The 18,253-nt window shown below is 48.0% G+C and overlaps 1 pseudogene; it reads right to left on the bottom strand.

The window, feature by feature from the left end:
* Positions 1 to 320: 320 nt before the first annotated feature.
* LOC110742470 lies at positions 321 to 3,639 on the bottom strand (annotated as a pseudogene).
* Between the last annotated feature and the right edge of the window lie 14,614 nt (positions 3,640 to 18,253).

Raw genomic sequence — 18,253 nt, 5'->3', positions numbered from 1 at the left:
TCTCGCTCGGTCACTCAGGCTGAAGTGCAGTGTGGAACTCCCGGGCTCAAATGATCCTCCCACCTCAGCCTCCTGAGTAGCTGGGAGTACAGGTGTGCACCATCATGCCCAGATAACTTTTTCTTGTTTTGTTTTATTGTAGAAAAGGGGTCTTGCTATGTTTGCCCAGGCTAGTCTTAAATTCCTGGCTTCAGGCAATCCTCCTGCCTCAGCTTCCCAAAGCGCTGGGATTATAGGAGGGAGCCACTGTGCTCGGAGCCAGAACTCTTTTTTTGTTTGTTTGTTTGTTTGTTTCCACTGCATTTATTACTAATATAAAACAAAAGCAAAAACAAAACAAAACAAAAAAAACTCATTCTCAGTTCTCCAACAGCTCTCATCCCTCCCTCTTGCCCATTCAACTCCTGACCCATTTCCTCAGAGCCAGTTCGAAACTGAACCTGTTCTCTGCCATTTTCACAGAAAACAATCAGTGCCAGGGATGTAGGGGAAGAGGGTTGGAAAAGGGCGACAGTACTTTCCAGGTTCCACCCAAATATAAGCAAGGTGGAGATTCACAGAATTCAAATGAAGGGACTGGTGGCCTCCCAATGACATAGTCTAACTAAAATGGGCTGGAAAGGATCTAGGTAGGGTAAATCCATCCGAGGCTTTACAAGACATCTCATGGGCCTGTATCAGACCCAGAATGACCAACACCAAGAGAAGAATGGGAAGAATGGGGAGGACCAGGGAGGCAGTCCATTGGAGAAGTCACAATTCCCCAATGTGGCGAGGTGGAAAGTCTAGAGGGCACCAACAGCCTTACTCATTGTGGCAGAAAAACTTACTCTAGTGTTGGGAAATCACAGACGTGCCACAGACACCGAGAAAGGCTGTGAGGAGATGCAGAGTTTCACAAAGCACAGTGATCACAGGCTGTAGCAGTGGGGATCGTGCTACTGACAGAGAAACTATGAAATCCAAAAGCAGGGAGAGTGGCCTTTTAGGAAGTAACTCTGTATCAGTCACTCAAACTTGACCCCAGGTTAAACAACCTGGCTGAGTTCCATGAGCAGCTGATAACACTGGGGGTAAGTGGTGTCACATGAATAGGACTTAAAACAAGCAGCTAGAAGAAGGGAAGGGTAGGAAGCTGCTCCAGGGCTCTCGGGAATGGAGGGAAATACTGGGAACATGTGGACAGAAACAGTCCCAAAGAAGTTTCCTGTTCAGCAGTCATTTGATGAAGGGAAGATCCAGGAGGCAGCTGAAGGGAGCAAGGATTGGTCCCAAAGGGAAGTCTCTAGAGGCTGTGTCAGAAGAAAGTGCGCACACCTTGCCCCAGTGATGCAACGCAACTCTGGACCCCACACAGGGGAAGCAGTGGATAGGGTGGGTGTGTCACTGGCTGGGCGTGCTGGAAGAGCCTCACAGTAGCCATCACAGGGCCGCAGGGAAATACATGGCCGCTGGTCACAGACGGCTCCTTCCACCCTGGATGGGAGGACACAGTCTCACAGTGGAGGGCTATTGACACCTGGGTGGTAGAAGGTCCTCATATGGACAGTGGCCCCTTTTGGCAAAATGTCCACAGACTGGGCGGTGGGATTTGTCTTCCATAACCTAGGGGTCATCCTAGTGGGCAGGTATTCTTGATAAGACACTTGGAGGCTTGGAGGGTTTCTCTGTTCTTTGTGAAGGCTTCACCTGGCGGGACGCCTATGGCCTGGCCCTGGAAAAGGAGGTTCAGCATTGACTCCCCACCAACCACAACCATATTGGCTAGGCCTGGGGCCAAGGCCTCCTGGCCCTGGGCCTCTACCCTGAGGGGGAGGTGGGAGGCTCAGCAGTGGTGGAATCAGCGGTCCCTTTGCTCCAGGAGGACCTCTGTGAGGAGCTGACTTAGGGTCATCAGGTTTTCGACTGACCATGGCGGGAGGCTCAGAAGGCGGGGTGGTCCGATAGGACTCCCATCCTCCTCATCTCCAGTCTCTTCCTACTTGGGCAGTGGGGGCTGCTGCTGTGTCGGGGGCTGCTGCTGATTCTGCTTCTTTCGTTTCGGCATTATGGCAGCAGCAAAGGTTGCAGGGGGATTTGGCCAGAGGAGCTCTTAATGAAGGAACTGGACCAAGCCTCCAGCAGGGCGCAGTTTTGGCTGCAATGACTTATGTCCAGTCCCATGTAAGCTGGGGCTGTGCTAATGCTCTCACTGGTCTGGACCCTTAGGCTGGCCATGGTGTTGCCCACACTGCTTCTGGCTTTGGTTTATAATCTCATGCTCGGCCATTGCCCCCAGATGGTGCATACCACGTCAGGGTTACTAGTTTGGGCACAGTGTACAGCTCCCCTTTCCACATACATAGAGCTGGCATTGAGCATGAGCCTCTACGTCCCAAGGTGATTTCTCTCTTGGTAGCTCTAGAAGTCCATTCTCGCAAACATCCCAATCGGTCAGACAGGCTTACTGTAGTGGAATCTCAAAGGAGAATGGGCTGAGATCTTGATTACTTTATGTCCAAGAGGTAATTTGACCTCAGTGCAAAACTGCCAACTTTTCCCCAGCCACTGGCTCTGAGTAGCTAGCAGGTCCCATTACAATCTCCTTTTCCCACAGCCATGGGTGCCCCTCCACACTTGCTTTGTATTTACCTTGGAGGAGCCAGTTAATGACTCTTCTCAAAATCACAATTTGCTCTACAGTGACTTTTTTAGTTCACCTAGACAAAGAAGTAACATACCACTTGTTTTACTTAAAACCAAACCCTCAAGTCTCTCTAATTGTATACCTGCAACACCAAATAAATGATTACCCATCATCACAGCACCCATCACTGTAAACAATTGAGGTTTGTTCCCCATGCCTTGACCACCACGTGCACATTTATCTTCCCAGAATTGTTCGGGCCTCCCGCCACAGGGAGTCACTTTAGCAGAGGAGGAAGGTCCCCCAGACTTCCCAGCACCGATGTTCTGCAGCGCCCCCTTGCGACAGCAGCGAGGCTGTAGACTTTGAGGGTGGGCCTCTCCGCCTGGCCTTAGCAACCTGCACTGGCTGGCCCCTTTGCACTGAGTGAGCCCCCAAGGTCCTGAATCCAGTGTTTTGGAGGAGGAGGCTCAAGGAGATGTAAAGGGACTTCTGCCTTATGTGAAGTTTAGGTGCTAAAGCCTAAACCCAATTTACATTATAGTCAATTTGCCTGTGAAAATTCCTTAAATGGCCTTGAATTAATAGAATTTAGGGTCCTTGGGAATTCAAAAGCTAAAAATAACTTTTTCTTCTTTTCTACTTGGCTATGGTCTAGTTTCCCTGGGACAGTGAAGACCAAGGTCTAGTCTGAATGGAGGCAACAAGGGGAGGCTAAGGGGCTCATAATAGTCGTACCTGAGCTGGGCGCGGTGGCTCACACCTGTAATACCAGCAGTTTGGAAGGTCAAGGAGGGAGGCTCGCTTGAGGCCAGGAGTTTCAGAACAGCCTGAATAACATAGCAAGACCCGTTTCTATGAAAAATTAAAAAAAATTAGCTGGGCATGGTGGTGAGCACTTGTAGTTCTAACTACTTGGGTGGCTGGTGTGGGAGGATCACTTGAGCCCAGGAGATTGAGCCTGCAATGAGCCATGATTACACCACTACTGCACTCCAGCGTGTGCAACAGAGTGAGACTCTGTCTCAAACGAAAAAAAAAAAAGGCCAGGCGTGGTGACTCATGGCTATAATCCCAGCACTTTGGGAGGCTGAGGCAGGCGGATCACCTGAGTTTGGGAGCTCAAGACCAGCCTGACCAACATGGAGAAACCCCGTGTCTACTAAAATTGCAAAATTAGTCAGGCATGGTGGTGCATGCCTGTAATCCCAGCTACACAGGAGGCTGAGGCAGGAGAATTGCTTGAACCTGGGAGGCAGAGATTGCTGTAAGCCGAGATCGCACCATTGCGATAAGAGCAAAACTCTGTCTCAAAAAAAAAAAAAAAAAAAAAAAAGCCAATCTCCCTCCACTCTCAAAGTCTGATTTGCTGCAAGTTAAATGACCATATGATAATTCCTGCAAGTACCTGGTAATGTGGGACATAGTAGTCATGGATGTGTTATGCCATTTAATCTCATAATAAGGCAGGTAGTATTCTTTCCTGCCTGCTATTTATAAATGTGGAAACTGAAGCTCAGAGACAGCCTATATTTAGCTTTGAGTTGAGAATGGTCACATAGTGACCTCTTCCCAGTCCTGTTGGCTCATCAGATGCTCTGATCCCCAGGGGCAAACTCAGCTTAGACTCAGGCTGGGGCCCTCCCACCCAAGACATGGCAGAATGCTCTCCATTTGAGATTCAGACCAAGGGCTCTTGGAGGCTGTCGGAGTGGGATAAGCACCAATCAGGGGAGGGGAAACAGGGACATGGTTCTGAGGGGCGACCAGGAGCTTTGTGCCTGTAGATATTTAACAAGTTCAAGATGAGGGTGAATAGCACAGAGAGGTTGTCAGGCAGAGGTAATAGGAGGAGGCCAGGTGGGGAGGCTGGAAGCACAACCAGTTTCTTGGGGATTAGAGAGTGTGGCTGACGTGTACAGTGGTGGGGGATGCTCTGGACTAGAGAACTGGGTTGGGGGGTGCTAACTTATGATGAGCCTCTAGTGATATCATGAGGGGTGAGCTTGGTGAGGAGGGGAGGACACAGGAGACAGCATATCCACTAAAGCCCCACTCAGGTTGCCCAAAAAAGTGTGGCTTTTGGGTCCTAAACATAGGTGGAGACCGCCTGTCATCACAGACAGTAGGTGCTGATTGTGTGAAAATCGTGCATGAATCCCTCGAAAATTTTGGGCTGAGCCCCTGGGTGGCCTTTCTCTCCGAAGCTTTCCCTGCATACTTTAACTCATGCGGTTTTTTCTCTTTGGGGCTAGCCAAGCAGGGAGCATATTGAAGCAATGTGTCCATCAGTGGCAAGTAACAGAAAATCCAGCTCAAACTGGTACAAAGAGAGTTTACTGACTCAGGGAACTGGCTTCAGGCCCAGCTCAAACAAGACTGGGACCCTGTCTTCCTCACATGCCTGTTTCTGACTCACTGTGGTGGCCACGTGTGGATTAAATACCCATTCCTGGAGAACCTCCTGGACTGAGGGGAACAGCTGGTTCCCTGAGGATGGGTGCTGGGCTGGCAATTCCACCAACCCCCACCATTCTAGGGTTCTGGATGATGGGAACCAAATGAAGTCTGCTCATCCCTGGCTGCAGAACATCTCCAAGGACAAAGCCAAGATGAGAAAGATTTCACCTAAGCTGATGACTTTGATCTCCCTACATCAGCCAGGTCTCCTCTCAAATGGGATACTTGCAGGTAGGAACGTGAAAGTCCAGCCGGTCTAAGGGAATCGTGCCAGCTCTTTCTGGCGTCAATCCCAGGCATGACTGTTTCCCAAGACTGCACAATTTTTTTTTCCTGAAACATCAAATTCCTTATCAGTTCATAGCAGTCCAAATTCAGATTCTTGATGGGATTTCACTTTATGGAAGGATTCTATGAAAAACAGACAGCCTTGGGCTTTTCTTACAAATGTCTTTCCAATTGCACCGTTATCTCTATTTCCCGTAATATTTGGTAGAATGTGTTGTATAAGTAGGTTCTTAATAAATGTTCAAGTTTATTGCATACTTTGCAGTCTATAAAGGGATTTTAATTATGTCCTTTCACTAATCTTTTTTTTGAGACAGGATTTCGCTCTGTCGCCCAGGCTGGAGTGCAATGGCATGATCACAGCTCACTGCAGCCTTGACCTCCTGGGCTCAAGGGATCCTTCCACCTCGGCCTCCTGAGTATAGCTGGGACTACAGGCCTGTGCCACCATGCCCGGTTAATTTTTGTATTTTTTGGTAGAGACGGGGTATCCCCATGCTGTCCAGGCTGGCCTCAGACTCCTAGGCTCAAGCAATCCTCCTGCTTCTGCCTCCCAAAGTGTTGGGATTACAGGTGTGAGCCACTGCCTCCAGTCTCTTTCGCTAGTCTTGAGAGAGAACTAATTAGTCCTGAGAGATGACCAGTCAGTGATTAATACATCCATTTTCTACTCTGGGCAACTGAGGTTCAGAGAGGCAAACTGACTTGCCCAAGATCACACAGGCTGGGTGGCAGGTCTGGGATTCACACTCAGGACTGCCTCACTCTCAAGCTGTGCTGTGTGTGCTTCATCAGGTTGCCTCCACAGAGCAGAGGGAACAGAATTTTTCCATGTGGGGTAGGATTGTCAGATAAAATACAAGATGCCTAGTTAAATTTGAATTTCAGATACCAAAAAAAAAAATTTTGGTATAAGTATATCTCAAATACGCTTACTGCATGGGACACACTTATACTAAAAAAAGGTATTGCTTACTGAAATTCAAACATAACTGAGTATCTTGCATTTTTACTTGCTAAACCTAGTAACCCTAATTTAGAGGAGAAACCATAATTTAATGGTCACTGAAGCCCCTAGAATGACAGAGGTTTCACACAGGGAGTTAGTGGCAAATCCAGGATTGGACCCAGTCTTCTTGTTCTCCAGTCTTGACCCTCTTGGGGTAGTTGTGAAGCCCTCTGAAGTCCCTGGAGCAGGGCGTGGTGGTAAGAACAGCTGCTTTCTCTCTGCAGAGGCTGTCCGCCTGGCCCATTCCCTCCCCAGCTGTCCCACTGGGCAAAACCAAGAAGTGAATCCCTGCATGGAGGAGAGGAGAAGAGCGAGGTCATAGCAATTTAGAGAAGACAGTGTTGATTGAGATTTCCAGACAGGGAGCACGGGCTGCTCAGGAAGCAGCTAATTAAGCAGGAGACTCCAATTAAGAAGCAATTTGGGTGTTTGCAGCAAGCCCCAGCAGCCACCCAAGTGTAGCAGAGAAAACCACAGGCTCGGGTTCTTGCTCCCCACATTAGCTGACTGTGAGATATCAGGCCAGCCATTGAGCCTCTGTGGACATCTGGTTTTTTTGACTATGAAATGAGGGGTCATGCTGCTTAATACTGAAGGACCCTGCTGACTTCGAAGTGGGCAATTCCAGGGAGCGGGCGGATTCTTTCCCTCCAATGCCGGAATATTTTCCACTGCGTTCTAGTGTCTTTATCACCCTCTTTGCATTCCACTGAAGGCCAATTATTCTCTCAGTTGTAGTGGATTTGAATTCTAGTCTATAAACTCAGGTGTGCACCTTTCTTTAGCTTTTATATCCTATCTTAATTTCTCTTTCCAGATCCTATTCCTGTAGGGTGGCAACTCAATATTTCCCCTCTTCCCATTTCCGGGATGCACCTACACTCTCGAGGGATTAAATGTGGTGCTAAGTCATGGGTGGGAGGGGTCAGTAGCCTGCACTGAGGTATCCTCGGTACCATCCGGGCCTCAGGAGTGGTCTTTGCTGGCTGCCATGAAGATTACATTTTCATCTGCCGAGGATGCAGCCTGGCATGGTGGCTCATTCCAGCACTTTGGGAGGCCGAGGTGGGCAGATCACCTGAGGTCAGGAGTTCAAGTCCAGCCTGGCCAACATGGCAAAACTTCATCTCTACTAAAAATACAAAAATTAGCGGGGAATGGTGGCAAGCCCCTGTAGTCCCAGCTACTCAGGAGGCTGAAGCGGGAGAATCGCTTAAACCCAGGAGGTGGAGGTTGTAGTGAGCCACTGCACTCCAGCCTGGGAAACAGAGCAAGATTCTGTCTCAGAACAAACAAACGAACAAACTTCTTATTTTTATCCGTGAGTGCAAATATCAGCCTGCAGCCAGCCAGGAAAACACAAAGTTCTCTCATGGAATTTCATACAGGGAATTGGTTGCTCTGGTGGGGGAGGCAGTGGCAGTGAGGTTAGAGGGATTAGTTCAGCAGGAGGCCACTCCCATTCCTAGGAACAAAGATAAGGTTATAGGTGTGACCCAGGAGTTGGGGCACCCAGTAGGAGCTAGAGCCATGGGGAGTGCCTTTCTGGTAGGAGATGGGACCACCGAAATTCCCAGGGGGACCAGGAAGCGCTGAAGCCACAGAGGAGAAGGCCTGGAGATGTCGAAGGGCACCCAGGGGAGCAATGCCCTGGCTTATCCTCTCTTCCCACTCTCAAGAGTTCTAGCACCAGTGGCCACTGACTGAATGAGAAGCCAGAGGACAAGGGCAGGGCGGAAATGGACCCGAGTGCCTGTGGGCAGTTGACCAGCAGGCTATGTATGGCTTTTATAAGTAACAAGGGTCAGTGTTTACTTATAAACCTGGGCTACACTTAGTTTTGTTGGTTAAGATACACATTTCTCCATTTCCTTGGAGGCATCCGGGAACTTACTTCTCTTAATTGCAAAGTACTCTACTTGTTGGCTTAACTATTTCCTTATCCTTTGACATTTGGGTCCATTCCAGTTTTGTTGCTTCTGCAAACAAAATAGATAGGAAGACCTTTTATATACAATGATTTAAGCTTTCTCTTACATTCTTTCTTTCAGCTCAGTTCTCTGAGGATGGGTCCTTACATGTCATCCATTAAAACTTTTTTTTTTCTGAGAGAAATAACTTCAGTGTAGTGGAAACGGTTCTGCATTTAGAGTCATACTTGCTATGTGAGAATGCCTGGAAGCTTTATTTTTCTTAGCTTCAAAAACAGCATCACTCCTGGCCTGTCTTCCCAGCAGCATTTGAGGAGATGGGCCTCATAACTGATGCCAATATGATGCAAACCTGTGTGATGAGAGACTGGTTACATCGAAGATTATAAGGACAATGAATATTGTAAAATGGGGACCAATGGACATGTCCTCTGGTGCTGGGAAGGGGCCCAGAGCCCACTAAAGCTTCATGAACCCCATCACCCAATAACCTGAAGAGAACCATGTCTAAGCTTAAACTTGGCTGAATTCGAGTCTCAATGATTTCCCTGCAGCCTACAGACTGTTTGACCATACAGTGTGTATTTAAATAATGACAGCATACGCTAACACAGATGAAAGACCTAAATGTAAGAGCTAAAACTATAAAACCCTTAGAAGAAAATACAGGGGAAAATCTTCATGACATTGGGTTTGGCAATAATTTCTTGGATAGGATACCAAAAGGACAGACAGCGAAAGCAATAATAGACAAACGGAATTACATCAAACTTAAACACTTCTGCACCTCAAAAGAATCAACAGAGTGAAAAGGTGACCTACAGAATAGGAGAAAATATTTACAAATCATATATATGACAAGAGGCCAAAAATCAGAATATATAAAGAACTCCTACAACTTAACAACAATACAATAAAAAATGGATAAGGGACTTGAATAAACATTTCTCCGAAAAAGATATACAAATACCAACAAGCACACAAAAAGGTGCTCAGCATCACTAACCAGTAGGGAAGTGCAAATCAAAACCACAATGAAGGCTGGGCGTGGTGGCTCATGCCTATAATCCCAATACTTTGGGAGGCTGAGGTGGGCAGATCACCTAAGGTCAGGAGTTTGAGATCAGCTGGGCCAACATGGTCAAACCCCATCTCCACCAAAAAGTACAAAAATTAGCCGGGAATGGTGGCGCATGCCTGTAATCCCAGCTACTGGGGAGGCTGAGGTGGGAGAATTGCTTGAACCCAGAAGGCAGAGGTTGCAGTGAGCCGGGATGGAGACACTGCACTGCACTCCAGCCTGGGTGACAGAGCGAGATCCTGTCTCAAAAATATGTTTATAATAATAGCAAATTTTTAAAAACCCACAGTGAAACGTCACTTCTATTAGGAAGTGAAATGTCACACCTATTAGGATAGCCACTATTAAAAAAAAAAAAAGAAAATAACAGCTTTTGGCAAGGATGTGAAGAAATCAGAACCCTTGTTCTGATGTGGGAGTGTAAAATGGTATAATCACTGTGGAAAACAGTATGATGGTTCCTCAAAAAATTAAACATAGAATTGCCATATGATCCAGCAATCCCACTTCTGGGTACATGTCCAAAAGAAGTGAAAGCAGAGACCCAAATGGATATTTGCACACACATGTTCATAACAGCATTATTCACAATAGCCAAGAGGTGGAAAGAACTTAAATGTCTATTGACAGGTGAATGAATAAAGAAAATGTACTCTGTTCATATGATGGAATATTACTTAACCTTAAAAAGGAAAGGAATTCTGAGCCATGCTACAACATGGGTGAACCTTGAGGACATTATACTAAGTGAATAAACCAGTCACAAAAGGAAAAATACTGCGTGATTCTACTTACATGAGGTACCCAGGGCAGTCAATTTCATAGACAGAAAAGGGAATAGGGGGTTCCAGGGGCAAAGGGGAGGGGAAAAAGAGAGTTAGTGTATAAGGAGAACAGAGTTTCAGTTTTGCAAGATGAAAAAGTTCCAGAGGGCCGGGTGTGCTGGCTCAAGCCTGTAATCTTAACACTTTGGGAGGCTGAGGCAGGTGGATCACCTGAGGTCAGAAGTTCAAGACCATCCTGACCAACATGGTGAAACCCTTCTCTACTAAAAATACAAAAATTAGCCGGGTATGGTGGTGGGTGCCTGTAATCCCAGCTACTCAGGAGGCTGAGCCTGGAGAATCGCTTGAATTTGGGAGGTGGAGGTTGCAGTAAGACAAGTTTATGCCATTAAACTCCAACCTGGGCAACAGAGTGAGACTCTGTCTCAAAAAAAAAAAAAGTTCTAGAGACCTATTGCACAATGATATTTAACACTACTGAACTGTATACTTACCTATGGTTAATATGGTAAAGTTCATTTTTGTTGTTGTTGTTGTTGACAGAGTCTCGCTCTGTCACCCAGGCTGGAGTGCAGTGGCACAATATCGGCTCGCCACCGCAGTCTGCCTCCCAGGTTCACGCCCATTCTCCGCCTCAGCCTCCTGGCTGGGACTACAGGCTCGCCACCACGCTTCTGGCTAATTTTTGTATTTTAGTAGAGACAGGGTTTCACTGTGTTAGCCAGGATAATCTCGATCTCCTGACCTCTGATCCGCCCGGCCGCCCCAAAGTGCTGGATTATATGGAGCCACCAAGGCCTGGCGAAGTTTCCTTCTTTTTTGCCCAGGCTGGAGTGCACTGGGTGCGACCCCGCTCACTGGGTCTCCTGGTTCAAGCAATTATCCTGCCTCAGCCTCCCCAGCAGCTGGGATTACAGGTGCCCGCCACCACACCTTGCTAATTTTGTATTTTTAGTAGAGATGAGGTTTCACCACGTTGACCAGGCTGGTGTTGAACTCCTGACCTCAGGTGATTGGCCAACCTCGGCCTCCCAAAGTGCTGGGATTACACGCATGAGTCATTGTGCCTGGGGTTTTTTTTTTTTTTTTTTGAGAGGAGTCTCACTCTTGTCCCCCAGGCTTGAGTGCAATGGCTCAATCTCGCCTCACTGCAACCTCCGCCTCCCAGGTTCAAACGATTCTCCTGCTTCTGCTGTGCAAGTAGCTGGGATGAAGGCTCCTGCCACCACGCCTGGCTAATTTTTGTATTTTTTAGCAGAGACCGAGTTTCACCATATTGGCCAGGCTGGTCTCGAACTCTTGACCTCAGGTGATCCACCAGCCTCGGCCTCCCAAAGTGCTGGGATTATAGACGTGAACCACCGCGCCCAGCCTGGCTGGTTTTTACTACAGTTAAAACTCAGACACTGGTGGCCAAATCTTGTTAAATTTTCGAATGCTTCCCTTACCCTCCTATGTTGCCAAATTCATTCCTACTTGTCACTGAAGCTGCAATGTCCAGTCCATGGATGGCTTATTTCACACAGCTTTTGGTGTAGGTTCCATCAGCTGGGAAAGAGTAACATGAAGGACATTTCTTTCTTTCTTTCTTTTTTTTGAGATGGAGTCTCGCTCTGTCACCCAGGCTGGAGCACAGTGGCACAGTCTCAGTTCACTGCAACCTCCACTTCTTGGGTTTAAATGATTTTCCTTCCTTAGCCTCCCCAGTAGCTGGGATTACAGGTGTCTGCCACCACGGCTGACTAATTTTTGTATTTTTAGTAAAGATGGGGTTTCAGCATGTTGCTCAGGCTGGTCACAAACTCCTGACCTCAAGTGGTCCACCTGCCTCGGGCTCCCAAAGTGCTGGGATTACAGGTGTGCGCCACTGCGCCTGGCCGAAGCCCATTTCTTGAGGTTTCAGCACAGGGGTTTGTTTTCTTCGTGCAACTGCAGGTGGGCAGCTGTGGGTCAGCTTTTCCTGTCTTAGAATGTTGCTTTCCTTAGTGTCTGCAGACTTCTGCTTAGGCCTTTTTGGGCAAAATTGTGTGCAGTTGAGGCTGGGAACACGGGGGTGTCCCCTAGGCAAGTCTCAGTGCCGGCCTGAACAAAGCTGGGGTGCCATCAGCAAGGGGCAGGGAGAAGGGATGTCGGGCAGACCACTGCCGGGTCTGCCTCTGGGGACCAGAGGCATCTCAGAGAAATAAGAAAAGAAGAAAGTCATCACGTTTCGGTCCCTTACTAGTGGGAAACAACTATTTTTGATTATAGAAATGGATTTGCAAGGTTCAGCCACGTTTGCCCAAGACAACTTGTTACTCTTTTTAGACCAGGCTGGAGGGAGATGGGAGTTCATTCACTTATAAACATTTATTGAGGATTAACTATTCTCAAACCCAAAGTCTTTTTTTTTTTTTTTTTCTCTTTTTTTTTTTTTTGAGACAGAGTCTCACTTTGTCACCCAGGCTGGAGTGCAGTGGCACGATCTCAGCTCGCTGCAACCTCCACCTCCCGGGTTCAAGCGATTCTCCTGCCTTAGCCTCCTGAGTAGCTGGGATTATAAACATGTGCCATCACGCCTGTCTAATTTTTTAATTTTTAGTAGAGATGGGGTTTCATCACGTTGGCCAGGCTGGTCTTGAATTCCCAACCTGAAGCGATCCACCCTCCTCAGCCTCCCAAAGTGCTGGGATTATAGGTGTGAGCCACCGCACCCGGCCATCTTTAAGGTCTTGAGCTAGGTCTGGATCCATAGGCAGGTTGGATCTGGATCCTGGGCTCTGAAAGGTCACACTTAGTGGTGGAGACAGACATAAGAACAAATAATGAAGATGAAGCCCATGCAGGCTGTGTTCAACAGGCACGAGTGTTTAGTGGATGCAGATTGGTGCCAGGCACTGTGCTGGGTACATGCAGTGAACAGAGGTGTCACCTCTGCCCCCTTCGAGCTTTCAACCTAGTGGAGGAAGTGAGCTAACAGGTGAGTAAACAAATATGCCTGTGTATGGGTGGGTAATGGTACAAAGTTTGGTGAATGTTCTGAAGGGCATGAACGGATGCAGCAATGGAGAACACCAGGCATGGAGGGGTCCTGCTTACATTTGGTGGCCAGGGAAGACCTCTCCAGTCACGTAGCACAGTTATTGGCATGCAGTCCCCACCCTTCAGCATTCACTGTTGGTGGCTTCTGACTGCATGTCCCTGTGACTCAGCCTGTGGGCTTCCTCTGGCTTCAGAGGCATGCTTGGCCAGTGTGAGGCAAATCAGAATTGTGGGGGTTTAACACCCCTGGCAGTAGCCCTCAGCCAATGATGGACAGGAGTTAAGAGGATGAATATTCCAGCCACTGGAGCCCTGCGTGCCCACAGCTGTCCTCTGCTTGTTGACATCCCTCGTACTGGCTCCCTTCTGTCCCTTTCTCACCCCCTCACACTTGCTCACCAGTACTTCTGGAATCACCTTCCAAATCAACTCTTTGCATCAAATCTGTGTCTCAGGGCCTCATTGTTGGGGAGCTCACACTAAGACAGAGGTGGCATTTACCCCAAGGCCTGAAGGATAAGAAGGAGCCGGTTAGCTACGGTGTTGCAGGGACAGCTGTGGTGGCTGGAAGAGCATATGTGAAGATCCCATTTGAATCTACCATTTCCCAGAAACTGAGAAAGCTATTAAAACCTCCCCCAAAAAGTTCCAGGCCCACATAGTTTTGTGGAGAATTCTTTCTAACTTCAAAGAGCAAAAAATGCAGATGTTATTTAAGCTTTTCCAGAACATTAAATGATTTAATTTATTTTTATAAATCCAATATTAACACTGATACCAAAATTCTACCAATATAGGATACAAATTAAAGGTAGAGACCTATCTCATACATATTGCCAAAATCCAAAATAAAATACTGGCAAATGGAATTCAGTAGTTCTTTAAATGGCCTCATGGAGTTCACCCTAAGAATATGAGGAGAGCTCACTAGATGACATCTATTACTATAATATGGCATATTAAATAATCAAAGGGAGAAAACTATTATCTCAACAGATTAAAAAAAATTTATTTGACAAAATCCAACATCCTTTCCTTGATTAAATCAAGTCCTTAGTAGAATCAGAATAGACACATATTTCCTTAACATGAAGAAATATATGTGTATTAATATACACTTATAAACATATGCATATATCTTTTTGTCTTTTTTTTGTGGAGTGCAGGAGCTCGCTGTGTTGCCTGGGCAGGTCTTGAACTTCTGGGCTTAAGCGACCTTCACACCTCTGCCTCCATAAGCGCTGGGATTACAAGTGTGAACCACTGCGGCTGGCAAACATATTCACATTTATCTCAACCTGTGGGACTAGAAAGGTCTGTATGTGAATGAATTCCCACTCTGAGGAGTGTGTGTCCACAGGTCATAAACTGCGGGCTCTAGGGTGCTCATTATCTTAAATAGCTACATGTCATCTTTTCACAAATGTCCTCTGGTATGGAAAGAGTAGTGATTAAAGATGAATTTCAGGATAGGTTATCTGAGATATGCTCCAGAATAGGGGCCAGAGGTGGGAGTGGAAGAAGATACAGATCAAACAGGTCTGCTGCGAGTTCATCATTATTATTATTATTTTAGATTTTTGTTTGTTTTATTGACACGGAGTCTCACTCTGTCACCAGGCTGGAGTGTAGTGGCGTGATCTTGGCTCACTGCAAGCTCCCCCTCCCAGGTTCAAGTGATTCTCCTGCCTCAGCCTCCCAAGTAGCTGGGATTACAGGTGCGTACCACCACGCCCAGCTAATGTTTTGTATTTTTAATAGAGATAGGGCCTCACCATGTTGGCCAAGCTGGTCGCGAACTCCTGACCTCAAATGATCCACCTGCCTTGGCCTCCCAAAGTGCTGGGATTACAGATGTGAGCTGAGAGCCCCACCAAGAATTAAAAATGCACATATCCTTTGACCTGGCGCTTCTGCTCGTGCCTGGCCCTGTGGAAATATGTGCAGTATATTCAGGTACCTCGGGGATCTGCTGGCTCATTGTAAGAGCAAAGAAACTGGAAATACGGTAAATACACACCCACGGAAGACACAATCATACAACAGAGTACAGCACAGCCGTTAGAAAGAAGGAGGCGGATTAGCAGTGTGGATGTGGAAAGATCTGCCAAGATGTGTTTGAGGTGAAAAAATGGCAAGGTCCAAAATAGTGGGCAGAGTGATTTTCTTTTTATAGGTAAAAAATGCTGGCATGCCAATGTCTTCAGCAAGGAAACAAAGCAGCATCGTTTCTGGGGAGAGCGACTGTGATGGAAAAGGTTTTAGTTTTCATTTTATAATCCTTTGGTATGGTTTGAATTTTGCAAACATGGGCATTCATTAACTTTATTTAAAAAATACCACTGGGATTATCTGTGTGGCAGCATTACAGACCATTTTCGTCTTTATGCTTTTCTGTATTAAAAAAGAAAACCTTTTAAAATATCCTGCGGTCCAGAAAAATGTGTGTTGGTTCTCGGTGTGCATGTGATGAGGTACGGCTGTCATCCCAGAGGACTCGAATTAGAGCTCATGCCCTCCTCTCTGGGCCTCAGTTTCCCCTCCTCAGGAGAAGGCAGCAGGATGAGGTGCGGGTGTGAGTGCAGCGGGTGTTGCTGGCTCTGAGGTCCAGAGGCTGACTCCTCAGTGAGTGTTGGGCAGCTGCCCCTCCTCCTGCTCATCTTGTCCTGGGGCTGGAGGTGAAGGGTGAGAAAGCTGGAGTGGGGAGCAGGGTTGGTTCCTCTGAAACAGCAAAATGCAGGGTCTCAGAGGATGCCTGTGGGTGTAGAAGCAGCTGGGGGAATCTAAGGTCTAAGCCAGGGCTGCAGGGGCCTCTCTGAAGGTTGGTGCACAGAGGCCTCCCTAGGCTGCCCTGAGAACGCCTGAGGCACGGAGAGCGTGTGCGTGTGCATACCTGTGTCTGTGCGTGTTAGCGTGTGTGGTTTGAGGAGCCTGGGGTGCCTGTGTCTGTGCTCCCACATGTAATTGTGGGATCATCTCTCTGTTTCCTGCATGCGACAGAAGCTGATTTCTTGTTAAGCTCCGGGGCTCCTCACTTAGTTGGGCTCCTTCCAAGGTCTCTAGTTTTGTATTTGTAGTTTTTTTTTTTTTTTTTTTTTGAGACGGAGTCTCCCTCTGTCGCCCAGGCTGGAGTGCAGTGGCGCGATCTCAGCTCACTGCAACCTCTGCCTCCCAGGTTCAAGTGATTCTCCTGCTTCAGCCTCTTGAGTAGCTGGGATTACAGGCAGCTGCCACCACGCCCAGCTAAATGTTTTTTGTATTTTTAGTAGAGACAGGGTTTCACCATGTTGTCCAGGCTGGTCTTGAACTCCTGATCTCAGGTGATCCACCGCCTTGGCCTCCCAAAGTGCTGGGATTATAAGCGTGAGCCACCATACCTGGCCTTTGTTTAAAAAGAACTGTCCCGGCCGGGCGCGGTGGCTCACGCCTGTAATCCCAGCACTTTGGGAGGCCGAGGCGGGCGGATCACAAGGTCAGGAGATCGAGACCACGGTGAAACCCCGTCTCTACTAAAAATACAAAAAATTAGCCGGGCGCGGTTGTGGGCGCCTGTAGTCCCAGCTACTCGGGAGGCTGAGGCAGGAGAATGGCGTGAACCCGGGAGGCGGAGCTTGCAGTGAGCCGAGATCGCGCCACTGCACTCCAGCCTGGGCGACAGAGCGAGACTCTGTCTCAAAAAAAAAAAAAAAAAAAAAAAAAAAAACTGTCCCTCCCTCATTGTATGAACAATAGGCCTGACAAGCCCTGACTCTGTCCTTGGCATATGTATATCTAGATTCACATCTATATCTGTGCCTTCCTTTCATATCTGTGCTCCAGGAACTTCCCTTTCTGGGGAAGGGACACAGCAGTGAAGACACTCAGTGTTTTGGCGTGTCCCAGCTTTATCCTGGGACAATCAGGGAGATGGAGACTAGGAGATTGACAGGGATGGCTAGGCATGGGGCTGGGGCGTGGCAGCACTCACTGTAGGGGTGCGTCTCTGTCTATGCCTGTGTGTGTGCATCTGAATCTGGCACCGTGGGTGTGTGCCTGTAGCTGTGGGCTGTGTCACCCTCCATTTGTGCAGCTGACGGAACACCCCAGAGTGTGTGTGCTGGGTTTGTCATTGGTAATGGTGTGGACTAATGAGTTCCCTTGGGGCCAGTCCTCGTAGTTGGAGCAAACCACTTGTTGCCAGGAGCCTAGAGCGGGGAGTGATGATTTCACCCACCCAGGGTGTCCAGATATCCCAGTTGGCCTCCAGAGGCCCTGCTCCACTCATCTGGTTGAGACCAAGACTGGGGCCTCTCACAGGGGCTCTAGCAGTGCAGTGATTTCTGATCCCCTTGGCTATCACCTGGTCAACAGTTTGGTATAGATGGTAGGCAGAGATAGCCAAGAGTGAGTATCAGGTTTCCATGGTGACAGGATATGTGAGTGTCCCAGGTCAACAAGACCTTTGCAGGCAGTACTGGGGACAGGAGGCAGGGTTATTTTTCAAGCCCGCTCACTCCTGTTATAGAGCTGGCTCACGAGGCTGGAGGAATCTCCAAGGTCACTCAGAACATCAGTGGTCATTCTCTGCTTACCCCCAACATGCAGACCCACTCACCAGGGTTTTCCACCCTGCTCGGTGCTCCCCTACGAAGCGGACCCCCATGGATGCCATCACAGAGGATTCCTTGATCTTGGGGTTCCAGTTCGATCCAGCCAATGGGAAGTGCCAGCAGGGCATCAGAGGCTGGGAGAAGAGTAAATTTGGGATATTTCCCCCATGTACCCCCAGTTTTGGCAGTGACTTTGTGGCCTCAAATCTCCTCTCAGGTTTCCCCGTGGCCCATAGCTAGCTATTCTCACTAGTTCCAGGAAACCACTCCCTCTCCTCCCTTCAGGTTTAGGGGTGAGAGCTCCCTCCCCTCTGTTGCCAGCCCAGGTGCTGCACCATCTCCTGTTGGTCCCCTTAACCTCACCCACAGGGACTTTTTTCAGAAATCCCTGTGGAGTGAGACCTCTTTCTTGCTGGGGCCCTCCTGGTGCATAGAGTTACATAGAAATACAACTTATATTTCC

This window comes from Papio anubis, chromosome 2 (assembly GCF_008728515.1).
Source record: "Papio anubis isolate 15944 chromosome 2, Panubis1.0, whole genome shotgun sequence".
Taxonomy (NCBI): domain Eukaryota; kingdom Metazoa; phylum Chordata; class Mammalia; order Primates; family Cercopithecidae; genus Papio; species Papio anubis.
The sequence above is the reverse complement of the archived record's forward strand: the minus strand, read 5'-3'. Positions and strand labels throughout refer to the sequence as shown.